Source organism: Hevea brasiliensis, chromosome 6 (genome assembly GCF_030052815.1).
Source record: "Hevea brasiliensis isolate MT/VB/25A 57/8 chromosome 6, ASM3005281v1, whole genome shotgun sequence".
Taxonomy (NCBI): Eukaryota; Viridiplantae; Streptophyta; class Magnoliopsida; order Malpighiales; family Euphorbiaceae; genus Hevea; species Hevea brasiliensis.
This window is the reverse complement of record NC_079498.1, coordinates 82,206,503-82,225,954: the sequence shown is the minus strand read 5'-3', so window position 1 is coordinate 82,225,954 and position 19,452 is coordinate 82,206,503.

Genomic DNA, 19,452 nt, shown 5'->3' with positions numbered 1-19,452 from the left:
GAAGTCTTATGTTGACTTAAGGAGAAAAGACATAGAATATGAAGTTAGTGACAAGGTGTTTCTCAAAGTATCACCATGGAAGAAGGTATTGAGGTTTGGGAGAAAAGGTAAGTTAAGCCCTAGGTTTATTCGCCCATATGAAGTCATTGAACGTGTGGTTCCAGTGGCCTATAGGCTAGCTTTACTGCCAGAGCTGGACAAGATCTACAATGTATTTCATATATAGAAGGTATAGATCAGAGCCTTCACTTGTCATTTCCATGGAAGAAATTGAAATTCAACCGAACTTGACATATGAAGAAGAACCAATCAGGATCCTGGCTAGGGAAGTGAAAGAATTGAGAAACAATTAAATCCTACTAGTGAAAGTGCTTTGGAGGCACCACAACACCGAGGAGGCAACTTGGGAACGCAAAGAGACGATGAGGCAACAGTTTCCTCAACTATTTGCATCAGTTAAATTTTGAGGATGAAATTTTTATTAGAGGGGAAGAGCTGTAATGCCCTCACTTTAGGTAGTCCGTACATTCTACTGTTCCAGTAACCAATGTCTGTCCGGACAGTCAGAATATCTAGAACTATAAATAAACCAAATAATGATAAGAAAAATTAAGGAAAAAATTTAAGCAATGAAATGCACTAAGGTTAAATGAGCCTAAGCTCCAGCGATGGGTGACCTAATGAGAAGCGACTGTAAAGGTAGTTAGCAACCCTAGACACGAGGGGAACCCTCTCAAATAATTTTTGAGACTTCAATGAAGAGTTATAGAGCCTTAGACAGTGATAGAATGCCAAGAAAACATGAAGCAAATTTTCTAAATCGGTATAGACAATTTTAGCTCATTAAGCTAAACGAAGGGCATTTTGGTCATTTCACCTTCAGAGATGATTTTTGGCCAACTTGTCCATTTAAGTAAATGAATTATATGACATAAAATATGAATAAATATTGATGAAAAATTAATTAAAAATGAGTAAAAGAAAGAAGAAAACAAAGTGAAATAAAATTCAATTATAACATCATGCTTGAGTAAGCATGATACAATTAAAATTTTTTCACCAATCAAAATTTGACAAGCACTTAAAGAAAGAATAAAAGAGACAAACTTGACCAAAATTTTCAGCTTCTTCTTCTTCCCTTAACTTGGCCGATTCCTCTCTCTCTCCTCCTCCATAGCTATTTTTTCTTCCTACCTCCAAATTTCTTGATTTCTCACCACCAAATCCATAATTTCTATCATCAAAATTTACCATCTTACCTTGTTAAAGAGTTTGGCTGCCAAGAATCAAGGAGAAAGTAAAGATTTGGAACCCTAGAAACTTTGCTTCAAGAGGTTAGTGCCCCTTTTTCTCTTCTCTCTCTATGAATTCCTTACTCAGATCATGAAATTGATGAGAAATTGGTAGAATTTAAATAAAATTTTGCATGTTAGGGTACCATTCATTTTTGGCAGCCATGAAGGACTTTAGGGTATGATGATTTTGATTAAATTTAAAATGTCTACTAATGCCCAATGAGGTGTATGTTGGAGTTAAAATGAAAAAATCACATGAATTTTATGGTGTGTACATAAACTAGGGATTTGAAGTTAGGGTTTTATGACTAAATTGGGAATTTTGTGCTCTGAAGTTTAATTGGTGTTCTAATGGTCAATTAGTGACCATTTGAGGTGAATTGACCATGATTTGAAATGAATTGTAGCACTAAGAATTGATTTGGTATGCTACCCCTATTGTGATAGAATTTCTAGACTTGAGTCCAGTGTGGTTAGGCTATAATAACTTGACTTATGTAGCTTCAATTGGTTCAAGGCTAATTGGAGGTGAAACTAGACACATAATGGCACATTTTTTATGAAGAAACCTAGCCCAAAAAACCAACTTAGGATGGCCTAAATTCTGCCTCAATTCGAGTAACCAATAGACTAGACCTGGAAATTGACTATATGAACAGTGTTTGTTCATTTGGCCACAACTTTGTGTAGAGAGGTCTAAATGACCTTATTTTTAAACAACTGGAAAGCTAAGACAATTTAGAATAACTTTCATGAAGAACAGAAACTCAAATTTTGATCATAACCAATTCAAATTACTAGCCAAAGTCAGGACACCAAAACTGCCAGAACCAATTTGTGCCCAGAAATTCTGGGTATTGACCTATCCAGCCAGTTATGGTAAAAATGCCATAACTTGAGCTACAAAACTCCAAATGGAGTGGTTCAAAAAATGGAATTAAAGAAGATACATAAAGAAACAACTTTCATGAAGAAAGTTTAGCCAAATTTCCACTGTAGATTGGTACAATGGAAGAGTAAACATGGACCATGAAATATGGAAATTTGAAATAAAAATCAATGGGCTATGAATTGAGTTTGGCAACTAATGCCAATAAGTATAAAGTTCAAAATGTGGTATCTTGGTAGAATTAGAATTAACAAATCTATTATGTATGAAAAAGTCAATATTTGTATATAAATAGTAACAACCAAACCTCAAATGCAAGAAATTAAATAATTAACTTTATAAAATGCCCAAGTATGCCTAGAATGATTGGTTTGGATAGGATGACATGCTAATAGAGTTCCGATAGCAGTATTGCATATGGCTTTATGCCATTCCGTGATTCGTGATATTTTATGTCATTTTATGATATTATGGCCTATGGCCATTTTGCTATGATTGATACATTCGGCTTTATGCTTGATTGCTTATATGGTTTGTTAGCCGTTCTGTTGCACTCCTGGCAGACACTATGTGACCGATGGTGTGATGGCCCGAAGTACTTGGTACCCAGTACCAGTTTATCCATTTATCCAGTCTATTCGACTAGTATAGGTTACTTAGGCAAATGAAATAAGACTTAATAAATTATAACCAGATAATGAACACATAATGTATTAAAAGTTATACTATTATGAACAATTATCATAAATTCATTATGCATGAAATGATAATATAATATCTGCATATTTATTTATTTAGTTTATTTTTATTTTATATTGGCACCACTAAGCTACATTACTTAGCGCATCGCTTTTGCAACACGTAGGTGCTGTTGAGACCGATAGAGAGCCCAGCAGATCTCAGACTGGGTGAGCGTTTGGATCTGTATAGTGTACAGTGTCACCACTTCTGCAGTGTTCTTAGTAGGACTCTAGGATTTTGTTCTGTACTTTATATTTTGTATTTTATATCTTGTACTTAGATTTTCATTTTTCCATGTGAATTGTAAACTCCTGTAATTAATGTAAATTATATTGTTAACGAGATTTCTATATTTTATTTTTGAAATTTGAGTATGAATTTTGTTTATATATGAAATTATGATTTGCAATATTGAGATTTGATGAAATTTAGTTGAAGTTGATTGGAGTTGAGATTTGAAGAATATATCGGAAGTGTTTTTTTTTAGCAAGTTTCAAAGAACTGTTATTCTTAATTTTTAGCTTGCACTCTGCCGAATTTTCTGTAAAATTTTCAGAGTCACAAATAAATTCAAAATTTCAATAAATGGCATAAATAGCATAAACTTTACTTAGGGGCTTTTAATAAATAAATTAAGAACTAGAAATTAAAATAAGATAAGATAAGATGCTCTGGCAAACTGTGTGACATGTCTTACTCGGCTACACCGTAGACGGGTAAGGGGTGTCACACCTAAAGACTTTTATTAGGCTTCTGATCTATGTGTTAAGCTAAACAACTAATGGCAACAAAAAAAGTGTTTGCCAACTTATATTGTTTGGGTACAAGACAAAATTAGGAAGCTAAAAAGAATAACAAATTCTAGTTTTTGTAAGCTCATCTAAACTGCCTGCTGTTTTTCAATCTTTTATCATCATTAAAGAATTGGAAAATGAGGTTCTTCATTCTCCTTAGTAGAGAGAGAGATGGTTGGGAAGGGATCCCTTAGAACTGAAACTATATGGTTGATAAGAAAAAGGGAATCCCTATGCTTAATATTTCTAAGGACGTCTCTGTAGCTAAGCTAAAAGTGCAAGGGAAGAGATATCGCTTTACAGTTGCTAAAGTTGTTAAAGTCAAACGCAGCTGGTGGTTTAGCACTAATATTCCATAATGGAGACGATCATGGAAATGGCTAACTTTGGACCCATAGATGGTATTAAATCTGATCTTTAAATCTCTGATTTTTTATACTTACTAATCCTCCTCTGCAAAAATAACTAGTAACCTGAATAAAAAAGAGATCACTTGACTTATTAGATAGATTAAGAGAAAATGAGCTACTGAGTTAGGTGGGACTCCTCTACACCCCCCCCCACCCCCCCCCCGCCCCCCTCCCTCTAAAGAAATAAGGACTGAAAACCTTCTAACCCCAACAACTCCTATTGTGGCTACTTCAATGGGATCGTCTCTAGGTTGACCTGTTTTACAATGAGCCCCCTCCCCTTACAGCTCCAACTTCTTTAGGAATTATCCTTGGTGGGGCTATATCAACTTTCATGGGCTCGCAAATCCTTACTTAGTCCTTCTAAGATAATTAGTCGGTGTGAAATAACAAAGACTTTGCTCGGGTGTTTAGTGTTGCCATCTACCTCTCCGAAGATTGAAAGGATTGGAACTGGAGAGCTAAGATGACCTACTCCTCTCTTATATTAGCCTAAAACTAGAAGCTATAGTGATCAACCACATGATTTGGGAAAAAGTTTTCGATTTAAGCAAAACTGGCTAGGAAAATATAAGGTTAAAGGCTAACCTAGTAAGCTAGACTACTTAAATAGAGGCTCACTCTACTAAGGTGAAGTATTTTAAAGCAACAATTGCTCAACTTTAAGAGGATCTCAAATTAGAGAAGGCAACCTATAAGGCTGAAAAAGCTAAAACGGCCTAGCTGGAACAACACCTGCAGGCTTTGGAAGATGAAGTGAGTGTCTGAGTTACTTTTTCCTATATGGAAGCACTCGGTGATCTCCTAAAGGAGCTAGTATAGAGATATCCTATGAAGACTTTGCCTGGATGGACGAGCTGGCTCTAGGAGAATATGAGAGTGAAAGAAAGGGAGTCGGGGGCAATGTTAAGTCTCAAGACCCTTCTGTAACTGATCAATTTGGGCCTAATCAACCTGCTGCATAACTTGTAAAATTTTCTAAATGAAACTTTTTCATTTATCAATTCTGTGAAGGAACGGAAGCGTGAAAAACACAAGTTTATACCATTGAATTCAAAAATTCTCACCTAGGGTCACATGCATCATGCAAGATTTATTTTTATCTATTTGATTTCAATGATAAACAACATATTAAAACTCTTTTAATAAGTTTTTGGATCTGTATTTGCCATTTAAGATTTTAAAATTAATCAGATTAATTTTAGAACCCTAGATTAAATCAAGAACGATTACACTAACCTCTTGATGCATTGCAGCGTGTATGCGCCTTTGAGATTCGTCTTTAGGACACCAGATGCTGTCCCTCTAGCTTGTCCACACCAAGAACACCTATGGCAGCCCTTGAACAGTTTCTAAGGCCTTTTCTATTAATTAGAAATTCAAGTTCCGCCTTTTAAGAGATAAGAGATGTAAACAGGACACTAGAAATAATTCCTAGTGTTCTTAATTCAAGAGATTGATGGCTAATCTCTTTGAATTGATAAGAGATGAAGAAGAAGAGATAAAACCCTCAAAGTGGCGTGACAAAGGAATGTGGCTGCTGGTTATTTTTTTTTTTCATAACCACACTTAAATAGCTAGGTTAACACATTAAACCCTTGCCACATGTCACCCTTTGATTAGCTCTAGGTTTAAGTGACCCAATCACATTGTGCCAAGTGTCAAACCTATATTTAATCTTGATTTTAATCATCTTACATGATTAAAAAAAAATTTGGCAAGCTTATGTGTTATGCCATGTGTCACCATCTCATGGTGCCACGTGTCACACTGCAAAATGACCAAAATGCCCCTGTGTCTTAATTTTGAGTTCTCAACCCAAAATAATTTTTTTTCTTCTTCTAATTAATTTATATCAAATATAAATTAATTAATTAATCTCTATTAATTAATTTCTCATTAATTAAATTCATATTTAAACACTTTAAATATAAATTTAACTTATATTATACATCCAATAATCTAGATTTGGTTTCAAGTCATGCTAGGGACTTTGCAAATTAATTGCAAACCAAACCTATTTAATTAATCAATTAAACTCTTTAATTAATTAATTAAATCATATTTAATTAGGTGATAACTTGTGTATGTGTGTGACTTACTAGGCTCATCACTAATTGGCAATGAGACATGATATCAACTCTTAATATCATCAGAACTCTTTCTTACCATAAATGATTTCTCTAAATCATTTTATGCACCTCATAGACCATGGTTAACACCTAGCATAGCATGCCATAGCCACCCAATTAGTAATAAGGTTTACCTTAAATGAACCTAAAATCATATGTTACCATGCACTAGAATCTCTCTGTTACAAAATCCCAACTCAAGCTGGAGTCATGGTTTATGTCAAACTCCATTTGCTATGAATATTATGTTCTCTTTTAATTCCAATTCTTGATTAAAAAGATTTTCTCATCAGAAACTCTTTTCTGAATAAATCTATCTGTCCTGGCCAGGAACTTGAAACATCAAGAACAATTAAATGAACATAGGATTTTATCTCTATTTACTTAGAGGAACAGATTCCATCTTGATCAACACCTACCTCCATATATAACTAGTAGGAGCCAACAGATGCCCATATACCCATACACAATATAAGTATGAAAGCAGTATCAAACTTAAACTACCTATATACAAGATAACTGTGCTATCTCAGGTCTAAAGATCATATGCACTGATATGATTTATGACAAAACATTGACAAGAGTAAACTCCATGTGCTTGTCATAAGTGTCAACTTGGTTGACCCACTTATCATTTATAAGTGCCTATCATATTTGTTATATGGCATGAGACTCACCATTCCATCTTATTTATATCTCATATAAATAACTTGGGAACAAACATGAATACAATCTTTCTGGATAAGTCATGTCCTTATTATGAAGTATCCTCGATTGTGAACCTATTTATGATACTTCGTGCTAGAAATATTGTCACTCATATTCTTAACAACTTAAGAATAATATTTCTAACAAAATATCAATGGACCTTTTCTATTATACATAAATATATTATGTAAACGAAAAAGTGGAAATGCCTTTTATTAATAAAAATATGTACAAGATACATACTAAATGATATGCTCTAGGGCATACTACTAACAATCTCCCACTAGCACTTGAGCCATTCATTACAATATCTTAGACCTATCTTCTCAAGATGTCGGTCTAACTGAGTCTGTGACATAGGCTTAGTGAATGGATCAGCTGGATTTTTCAGCTGATGCTATTTTCTGCGTGGCTATATTGCCTTGCCCAACTATATCTCTGATAATGTGGTAGTGCCTTTCTATGTGTTTGGATTTTGGGTGAGACGTTAGTTCCTTAGCCTGTATGACTGCTCCATTATTGTCACAGTGTAGTGGAACTGCTGACTCAATGGAAGGAACTCGTAAGTTACATCACGAACTTCTTTATCCAAGCGACTTCCTTTGCGACATCGATGCGACAATATACTCAGCCTTTGTAGTGGAATCTGCAGTCGTGCTCTGTTTGGAACTCTTCCAACTGACTGCACCTCCATTACAAATGAACACATATCCAGAGGTAGACTTTCTATCATCGATATCTGATTGGAAATCAGAATCAGTATAACCATCCAATTGCAAGTCTCTACCTCCATAAATCAAGAATAAATCCTTAGTTCTTCTCAAGTACTTAGGGATATTCTTGACAGCTATCCAGTGTTCCAAACCTGGATTGGATTGATACCTGCTAGTCAAACTAACAGCATATGCGATATCTGGCCTAGTACACAGCATTGCATACATTAAACTTCCAATAGTCGAAGCATATGGAATCCTTGGCATCTTATCTCTTTCTTCAGGTGTCTTTGGAGACATCTCTTTAGAAAGATGGATACCATGTCTCACTGGTAACAATCCTCTCTTGGAATCAAACATGTTAAACCTCTTTAACACCTTTTCCAAGTATAGACTTTGGAATAAACCAATTATTCTTTTCGCTCTATCTCTATAGATGCGAATCCCAAGAATATAGGTTGCCTCCCCTAAGTCTTTCATGGAGAATGTATTTGACAACCATACCTTTATAGTCGTCAACATACCTGTGTCATTACCCATCAATAGTATGTCATCCACATATAAGACAAGGAAAGTGATAGCACTGTCACTAACCTTCTTATATACACATGGCTCATCCTCATTTTTTATAAAACCAAAGGATTTAATGGCTTCATCAAAACGGATGTTCCAACTCCTCGAAGCTTGTTTCAACCCATAAATGGATCGCTTTAGCTTGCATACCTTGGAACCATCTTGGGATTCAAATCCCCTAGGTTGTTCCATGAAAATGTTTTCTTCAATGTATCCATTGAGAAAAGCTGTTTTGACATCCATCTGCCAAATCTCATAATCATAGTATGCAGCTATTGCTAATAAAATCCTAATTGATTTAAGCATGGCAATAGGCGAGAAAGTCTCCTCATAGTCGATTCCTTGCCTAGTGAAACCCTTTCGCTACTAGCCTTGCCTTATAGGTCTCTACCTTTCCATCAGAACCAATTTTCTTCTTGAAAACCCATTTGTTCCCTATAGGTACAATACCTTCAGGTGGGTCAACAAGATCCCAAACTTGATTCTTATACATGGAATCAATCTCGGATTTCATAGCATCAAACCATTTTGAAGAGTCTATATCTGATATAGCTTCTTCATAGGTAAGTGGATCATCTCCATGATCTACTTCTTCATGAGTAGACAACTTTTGTTCTTCTTCATGAAGAAAACCATATCTCACTGGTGGGTGAGATACCCTGGTTGTTCTACGAGGAACAGCTGTAGTTGTTTCATCAATGGGTATAGGTTGACTAGATGGATCTATATCCATATGATCTGTTGGTTAGTCAGAATTCTCCAATTCTAACTCTATTTGCCTTCCTTTGCCTCCTTCTTGAACAAACTGTTGTTCAAGAAATATGGCATCTCTACTTATCACAACCTTTTGTGAAGTAGGCAAATAAAAATAATATCCAAAACTATCTTTTGGATATCCAACAAATCAACCTTTTTCTGATCTGGTCTCCAATTTATTAGTGTTCAGCTTTTTGATATAAGATGGACAACCCCCAAATCTTAACATGCTTAAGACTTAGTTTTCTTCCATGCCATATCTCATAAGGCGTGGAAGAAACTGATTTTGATGGAATCCTATTCAGAATATACAAAGCTGATTCTAATGCAAATCCCCAAAAGGAGATTGGCATATCAGTATAGCTCATCATACTACGTACCATATCCAATAGGGTACGATTTCTCCTTTCAGATACACCATTCAGCTATGGCGTTCCTGGAGGAGTCAGCTGAGAAACAATGCCATGCTCTCTTAAGTATTCATCAAATTCAATACTCAAATATTTACCTCCACGATCTGATCGAAGAGCTTTAATATTCTTTCCTGTTTGATTTTCTACTTCAGATTTAAATTCTTTGAACTTTTCAAAAGATTCATGTTTGTATTTCATCAAATACAAATACCCAAACCTTGATTTATCATCAGTAAAGGTAATAAAATAATGAAAACCCCCTCTAGCCATTTCTTTAAATGGACCACATACATCACTATGTATTAGCTCCAAAATATTTTCAGCTCTTAGCCCTTGTCCAACAAAGGGTGATCTAGTCATTTTACCCTGAAGGCAAGATTCACAAGTTGGAGTAGGCTCAGAGCCCAATGAGGATAGAATCCCCATTTTCTCCAGTTTTGCAATCCTATCTTCTGCAACATGACATAACCTTAAGTGCCAAAAATATTTTGAACTTTATTTGGTTTTCACCATGGCATTGTATTCATTTAGATTGCTATACTCTGGCCAGTGGAAACACTTTCTTACTGGCAATGGAAACACTTTCCTGTTGGTAATGGAAACACTTTCCTTTGCCTCCTTCAGCTTTAGTCTTCCTTTTCTGTTTAGCTATTTTCTTGGAAGGACCAGGAATCTGAGGTTTCTTTTTCTTATTGCCCTTCTTCTTGTTGGACTTTCCAGCAGAAGAAGATGCAACCAAAGCTACCTCTTTTCCTTTATTACCTGGTATATTCTTTTGGGCAATAACCAGCATGTTAAGTAAACCAGCTAAGGTGCATTCCTGTTTAGTCATATGGAAATTTGTCACAAAATTCCCAAAAGACTCAGGAAGGGACTGAAAGATCAAATCCGTTTGTAGTTGGAAATCCATGTTGAAGTCAAGATGTTCCAACTGCTCAATCAGCCGAATCATCTTATGGACATGATCCCCAACATTCTGTCCCTCAGACATCCTCATACGGAATAGCTGTCTAGATATCTCATACCTAGCATTCCTGCTGTGCTCACCATACAACTCTTGTAGGTGAAAGAGGATCTCACTCGCACTCTGTATGTTCTCATGTTGCTTCTGTAACTCATTACTCATGGAAGCAAGTATGTAACACTTAGCTCTCATATCATGCTCCTTCCACTTGTCCAAAGTATCATGTTCCTCTTGTGTGGCCTCTGGAGGTAAGGGACCAGGAACATTTGAATCTAGAACATATCCTATATGTTCAAGGTTCAGGACAAGTTTCAAATTTCTTAGCCAATCAGACAGATTAGGTCCTGTCAACCTATTGTGATCAAGTATGCTTGCAAGGATATTGGATGGTGGTGGTTGTTTTGTGCTCATTTTTATCAGAAAATTAACTCCAGAAAATAATCAGATTAATTAGTAAATGTATCATGTAATTAATCAAAATGATTATGGTCTTTTAATCAAATTGGTCCTCCCACTAACTTAGCGAATCCTACACTTCCAAAGTAGAAAACGGAAATCCTAGTTGGATGGATTTCTAGTGGGTGATTGAATTCTTATAATTCTATTGATCATCCTCAGGTACATCCATTATTGGAATTACAATAAACTATAAGTGAGCAACTCCTTGCCCATCACATCTCATGTGAGGTTCAATCCTTTACCTAGCCCCTAATGCTCAAAATCTCAGGTACATCCATTATTGACTTATCTTGCATTAGTTAAGTTGATCCCATTGAGCCAGTAATTATGCAAATAATTTTAATGTCCTCAGGTACATCCAATATTGGCCACCAAACCATTTACATATTTACAACATCTCATGCTTAACAATTATTCTTAAGAAAATCTCTTAAATTAATTGCATCTTATGCAACTATTTAAAATTTCTTAAAATAATTGCCCCAATGGAGGGCCTATGTTATAATTACTTTAATTATAGCATTTCCAACTTAATCATTTGTTTGGAAGATTTTATAGTCATTCTAATTACTATTAAGGTCTCACTTTGCACATTATCCAATTAGCATGCATATATCATATAATAGCAAACATTCCCATACATCTCATGCATTCATGGATAAGCAATAAATATGGTATAATCATGGACTTTCTAAGGGATTCAATTCTGAGCCACCAAGAATTGAATCAGGGCATTCCTAGGTGCATTTCATTCATTCATTTTACAAGAGTTGCTGAAGGAGTACATAATCAACACTTGATCTTGAATTCCTCCCACTGGTCCCACCAATGCTCTTGACCTCCTTGAACTTCTTGCAATCCAATATTACATAGTAATCCTTGGCATACCAAGGCGAATTTACAAGAACTTAAATAAATGAAATTACAACCCAAAAATTATTACGAACTTAATAATACATGCCCAAAATAAATTAAAATAAATTAATTAATTTACAAACCCAAAGAAACATAAAAAAAATAAATCCAATCACATTGGTCTTTTATAGTCCATGATCATCCATCATGCATATCACTATTTAACAATTAAATAAAACATACATACTTAAATTAAATTGAATATCTCATATTCAACTTAAAATTTCAGATTTGAATATGATTCAAATAAATTTAAAAATTCAGATTTGAATCTCATTCAAACAAATTTAAAAATTCAGATTTGAATCACATTCAAACAACTTCAAAAATTCAGATTTGAATCACATTCAAACATTTTTTAAAAAATCAGATTTGAATCACATTCAAACATTTTTTAAAAAATCAGATTTAAATATGATTCAAACAACTTTAAAAATTCAGATTTGAATCACATTCAAACAACTTTTAAAATTCAGATTTGAATCACATTCAAACAATTTTTAAAATTCTGATTTGAATCATAATTTAATTGTGTGATTAAAACTACTAATTAAACACTTTAATTAGTCAAAGAATAGGCCTTAGATCATACAACAATTGCAGAATTAAAAGCCAAACCTTGAACCACCCATGGTAGCCAAACCATGCACACCATTGATGGTCTTTTTTCAAGTATGCCGCCACCTTGCTTTGCAACCAGCAATAATCTTTTGATCTCATGATCAAACACACAATTAAATTATATAATCAACAATCTAAATGGCAAATATAGTGGCTCTGATACTAATTGAAGGAACGGAAGCGTGAAAAACACAAGTTTATACCATTGAATTCAAAAATTTTCACCTAGGGTCACATGCATCATGCAAGATTTATTTTTATCTATTTGATTTCAATGATAAACAACATATTAAAACTCTTTTAATATGTTTTTGGATCTGTATTTGCCATTTAAGATTTTAAAATTAATCAGATTAATTTTAGAACCCTAGATTAAATCAAGAACGATTACACTAACCTCTTGATGCACTGCAGCGTGTCTGCGCCTTTGAGATTCGTCTTCAGGACACCAGATGTTGTCCCTCTAGCTTGTCCACACCAAGAACACCTATGGCAGCCCTTGAACAGTTTCTAAAGCCTTTTCTATTAATTAGAAATTCAAGTTCTGCATTTTAAGAGATTAGAGATGTAAACAGGACACTGGAAACAATTCCTAGTGTTCTTAATTCAAGAGATTGATAGCTAATCTCTTTCAATTGATAAGAGATGAAGAAGAAGAGATAAAAACCCTCAAAGTGGCGTGACAAAGGAGTGTGGCTGCTGGTTTTTTTTTTTTCATAACCACACTTAAATAGCTAGGTTAACACATTAAACCCTTGCCACATGTCACCCTTTGATTAGCTCTAGGTTTAAGTAACCCAATCACATTGTGCCAAGTGTCAAACCTATATTTAATCTTGATTTTAATCATCTTACATGATTAAAAAACATTTGGCAAGCTTATGTGTTATGCCATGTGTCACCATCTCATGGTGCCACGTGTCACACTGCAAAATGACCAAAATGGCCCTGTGTCTTAATTTTGAGTTCTCAACCTAAAATAATTTTTTTTCTTCTTCTAATTAATTTATATCAAATATAAATTAATTAATTAATCTCTATTAATTAATTTCTCATTAATTAAATTCATATTTAAATACTTTAAATATAAATTTAACTTATATTATACATCCAATAATCTAGATTTGGTTTCAAGTCATGCTAGGGACTTTGCAAATTAATTGCAAACCAAACCTATTTAATTAATCAATTAAACTCTTTAATTAATTAATTAAATCATATTTAATTAGGTGATAACTTGTGTATGTGTGTGACTTACTAGGCTCATCACTAATTGGCAATGAGACATGATATCAACTCTTAATATCATCAGAACTCTTTCTTACCATAAATGATTTCTCTAAATCATTTTATGCACCTCATAGACCATGGTTAACACCTAGCATAGCATGCCATGGCCACCCAATTAGTAATAAGATTTACCTTAAATGAACCTAAAATCATATGCTACCATGCACTAGAATCTCTCTGTTACAAAATCCCAACTCAAGCTGGAGTCATGGTTTATGTCAAACTCCATTTGCTATGAATATTATGTTCTCTTTTAATTCCAGTTCTTGATTAAAAAGATTTTCTCATCAGAAACTCTTTTCTGAATAAATCTATCTGTCCTGGCTAGGAACTTGAAACATCAAGAACAATTAAATGAACATAGGATTTTATCTCTATTTACTTAGAGGAACAGATTCCATCTTGATCAACACCTACCTCCATATATAACTAGTAGGAGCCAACACATGCCCATATACCCATACATAGTACAAGTATGAAAGCAGTATCAAACTCAAACTACCTATATACAAGATAACTGTGCTATCTCAGGTCTAAAGATTATATGCACTGATATGATTTATGACAAAACATTGACAAGAGTAAACTCCATGTGCTTGTCATAAGTGTCACTGGTTCGGCCTACTTATCATTTATAAGTGCCTATCAAGTTTGTTATATGGCATGAGACTCACCATTCCATCTTATTTATATCTCATATAAATAACTTGGGAACAAACATGAATACAATCTTTCTGGATAAGTCATGTCCTTATTATGAAGTATCCTCGATTGTGAACCTATTTATGATACTTCGTGCTAGAAATATTGTCACTCATATTCTTAACAACTTAAGAATAATATTTCTAACAAAATATCAATGGACCTTTTCTATTACACATAAATATATTATGTAAACGGAAAAGTGGAAATGCCTTTTATTAATAAAAATATGTACAAGATACATACTAAATGATATGCTCTAGGGCATACTACTAACATTCTGATCTTGTCATTTTTGTGTTCTGATCTAGCTGGATTAAATATCTAAACTTTTTGTCATCTAAACTTAATAACTTGGCAATAATGATAAGGAATAAAGATATGAACTTAATAACTCAGTATCAATAATAAAACGAGATTGATAACTATTTGAGGTCCATAACTTGGTAGCAAAAATAAAATGAGATGGATGAGTGTATGGACTCTATAACTTAGTACTAATATTAGAATGTGATTGCATTTGTAAGTAGATGAGAATTCACCTAAGTTCCTTTTGTGGGCGAAGGTGGGCAATAGGCTGACTAAGTGGGCAGGAAGTCACATAAATGCCACTTATGGGTTTAAATGGGCAATAAGTCACCTTAGTGGGTGAGAAGTCACCTTAGTGCCACTTGTGGGATTAAATGGAAGACAGGTCACCTTAATAGGCGAGAAGTTGCTTAGGTGCCACTTTAGGGCTTAGGTGGACAAGAAGTCGCCTAGAGTGGGCAATAGGTCGCCTAGAATGACTCTTAGGGTTTGATTGGGCAAAAAGTTACCTAGAATGTGTGTATCAAGATCTCATCATAATAATCAATGTGTGAGCTTATCGGCCCCTATTATTCCTCCCAAGACAATAATTCTTTTCATTATTAGATCCTCAATAGTAAAGGATCGATACTTGACATTTTAATTATACATTTGAGCCTTCTTCTATCTGCATTCAACCATATAGATGTAGGCACAATCTCGCTGTATCTTTGCCTAGTCCAAATTAAATTGAAGGTCTTCCTCATTTACTGCACCTCGAGATTATCAATCCAAGCACTAAGTATATTGATCTCTACTAGGATTACAGCCTTTAAACCTTATGTGAGGGAAATTAGGGTTTCTCCTGTTGTAGACCTCGAAGTTGTTTCGTATGCCTATAGGACAAGCAATAACTCATTGGGCCATCTACCTTTTTACTTTGTCTAGTCTCTTTTTCAAACCAAAAAAGATAGTTCTACTGGTGACCTTAGTCATCCCATTAGTCTATGGATGATATGTGGAGGCGAAATAAAGATCTATTCCTCATTCTTGATAAAAAGCTCTAAACTTCTTTCCTTTAAACCGCATGCCATTGTCAATGATGATTAGATCCTTAGGCACCCTGAACCTATAAAAGATACCCTATTTAACAAAAAAGATCACCTTATCAGCCGTGTTGAGCTGCGTAGTCTCTGCTTCTACCCACTTTGTAAAATGGTCAATAACAATGATGACTTACTATCTAGATCTTGAAGCTTTAAGGAATGGACCTAGTATGTCAATGCCCCATTGATAGAATGGCTATGGACTGCCAATGGTAGAGAGCTTATCTACTAGGCTCTTTGGAATAAAATTATGCTCCTGGCACTTTCTGTATTTTTGAAGTATCTCTTTAACATCATCTATTGCTGAAGGCCAAAAAGATCCTTGCCTCAAGGCCTTTTTGGTGATGGTTTGAGCACTCTCATGACTTCCATATAGACCTTTATGTATATTAATTAGTATTGCCAACCTTCCTCGGGAGTGATGCATTTTAGCCAAGGTCTCAAAAAACACCATATGTAAAGCCATCCATTTAGAATGTTGTAACCTGAAGACTTCTGTATTAGCATTTTTGCCTCTACAGGATCATCTGGAAGTGTTCCTTGTTCCAACTAATAGAAGATAGGGGATATCCATGTTGTCTCGATGTCAATTAGGGAGAGCTCTTCCTGATGAATGGTTAGGGAGGTGATGAAGGAACGGAAGCGTGAAAAACACAAGATTATACCATTGAATTCAAAAATTTTCACCTAGGGTCACATGCACCATGCAAGATTTATTTTTATCTATTTAATTTCAATGATAAACAACATATTAAAACTCTTTTAATATGTTTTTGGATCTGTAATTGCCATTTAAGATTTTAAAATTAATCAGATTAATTTTAGAACCCTAGATTAAATCAAGAACGATTACACTAACCTCTTGATGTGCTGCAGCGTGTCTGCGCCTTTGAGATTCGTCTTCAGGACACCAGATGTTGTCCCTCTAGCTTGTCCACACCAAGAACACCTATGGCAGCCCTTGAATAGCTTCTAAAGCTTTTTCTATTAATTAGAAAATCAAGTTCTGCCTTTTAAGAAACTAAAGATGTAAACAGGACACTAGAAACAATTTCTAGTGTTCTTAATTCAAGAGATTGATGGCTAATCTCTTTGAATTGATGAGAGATGAAGAGAAATAGCTGGAGAGGCTCAAAGTGGCGTGACATATGAGAGGAGAGGCTGCTGGTTGTGTTTTCTTTTCATAACCCCACTTAAATAGCTAGGTTAACGCATTAAACCCTAGCCACATGTCACCTTTTGATTAGCTCTAGGTTTAAGTGACCCAATCACATTGTGCCAAGTGTCAAACCTATATTTAATCTTGATTTTAATCATCTTACATGATTAAAAATATTTGGCAAGCTTATGTGTTATGCCATGTGTCACCATCTCATGGTGCCACGTGTCACACTGCAAAATGACCAAAATGCCCCTGTGTCTTAATTTTGAGTTCTTAACCCAAAATAATTATTTTCTTCTTCAAATTAATTTATATCAAATATAAATTAATTAATTAATCTCTATTAATTAATTTCTCATCAATTAAATTCATATTTAAACACTTTAAATATAAATTTAATTTATACTACACATCCAATAATCTAGATTTGGTTTCAAGTCATGCTAGGGACTTTGCAATTTTATTGCAAACCAAATCTATTTAATTAATCAATTAAACTCTTAATTAATTAATTAAATCATATTTAAATAGGTGATAACTTGTGTATGTGTGTGACTTACTAGGCTCATCACTAATTGGCAATGAGACATGATATCAACTCTTAATATCATCAGAACTCTTTCTTACCATAAATGATTTCTCTAAATCATTTTATGAACCTCATAGACCATGGTTAACACCTAGCATAGCATGCCATGGCCACCCAATTAGTAATAAGGTTTACCTTAAATGAACCTATAATCATATGTTACCATGCACTAGAATCTCTCTGTTACAAAATCCCAACTCAAATTTGAGTCATGGTTTATGTCAAACTCCATTTGCTATGAATATTATGTTCTCTTTTAATTCCAGTTCTTGATTAAAAGATTTTTCTCATCGAAACTCTTTTACGAATAAATCTATCTGTCTGGCCAGAACTTGAAACATCAAGAACAATTAAATGAACATAGGATTTTATCTCTATTTACTTAGAGGAACAGATTCCATCTTGATCAACACCTACCTCCATATATAACTAGTAGGAGCCAACACATGCCCATATACCCATACATAGTACAAGTATGAAAGCAGATCAAACTCAAACTACCTATATACAAGATAATCGTGCTATCTCGTGTCTAAAGATTATATGCACGATATGATTTATGACAAAACATAGACAAGAGTAAACTCCATGTGCTTGTCAAAAGTGTCACTGGTTCGTCATAATTATCATTTATAAGTGCCTATCAAGTTTGTTATATGGCATGAGACTCACCATTCCATCTTATTTATATCTCATATAAATAACTTGGGAACAAACATGAATACAATCTTTCTGGATAAGTCATGTCCTTATTATGAAGTATCCTCGATTGTGAACCTATTTATGATACTTTGTGCTAGAAATATTGTCACTCATATTCTTAACAACTTAAGAATAATATTTCTAACAAAATATCAATGGACCTTTTCTATTACACATAAATATATTATGTAAACGGAAAAGTGGAAATGCCTTTTATTAATAAAATATGTACAAGATACATACTAAATGATATGCTCTAGGGCATACTACTAACAATCTCCCACTAGCACTAGAGCCATTCATTACAATACCTTAGACCCATCTTCTCAAGATGTCAGTCTAACTGAGCTTGTGACAAAGGCTTAGTGCATGGATCAGCTGAATTTTTTTAGCTGATGTTATTTTTCTGCATGGCTATATCGCCTTTGCCCAACTATATGTCTGATAATGTGGTAGCGCCTTTCTATGTGTTTGGATTTCTGGTGAGACCTTGGTTCCTTAGCCTGTATGACTGCTCCATTGTTGTCACAGTGTAATGGAACTGCTGACTCAATGGAAGGAATTACTGTAAGTTCTGTCACGAACTTCTTTATCCAAACAGCTTCCTTTGCAGCATCTGATGCAGCAATATACTCAGCCTCAGTAGTGGAATCTGCAATCGTGCTCTGTTTGGTACTCTTCCAACTGACTGCACCTCCATTACAAATGAACACATATCCAGAGGTAGACTTTCTATCATCGATATCTGATTGGAAATCAGAATCAGTATAACCATCCAATTGCAAGTCTCCACCTCCATAAATCAAGAATAAATCCTTAGTTCTTCTTAAGTACTTAAGAATATTCTTGATACTATCCAGATGTTCCAAACCTGGATTGGATTGATACCTGCTAGTCAAACTAACAGCATATGCGATATCCGGCCTAGTACACAACATTGCATACATTAAACTTCCAATAGCCGAAGCATATGGAATCCTGGCCATCTTATCTCTTTCTTCAGGTGTCTTTGGAGACATCTCTTTAGAAAGGTGGATACCATGTCTCACTGGTAACAATCCTCTCTTGGAATCAAGCATGTTAAACCTCTTTAACACCTTTTCCAAGTATAGATTTTGGGATAAACCAATTATTCTTTCGATCTATCTCTATAGATGCGAATCCCAAGAATATAGGTTGCCTCCCCTAAGTCTTTCATGGAGAATGTATTTGACAACCATACCTTTATAG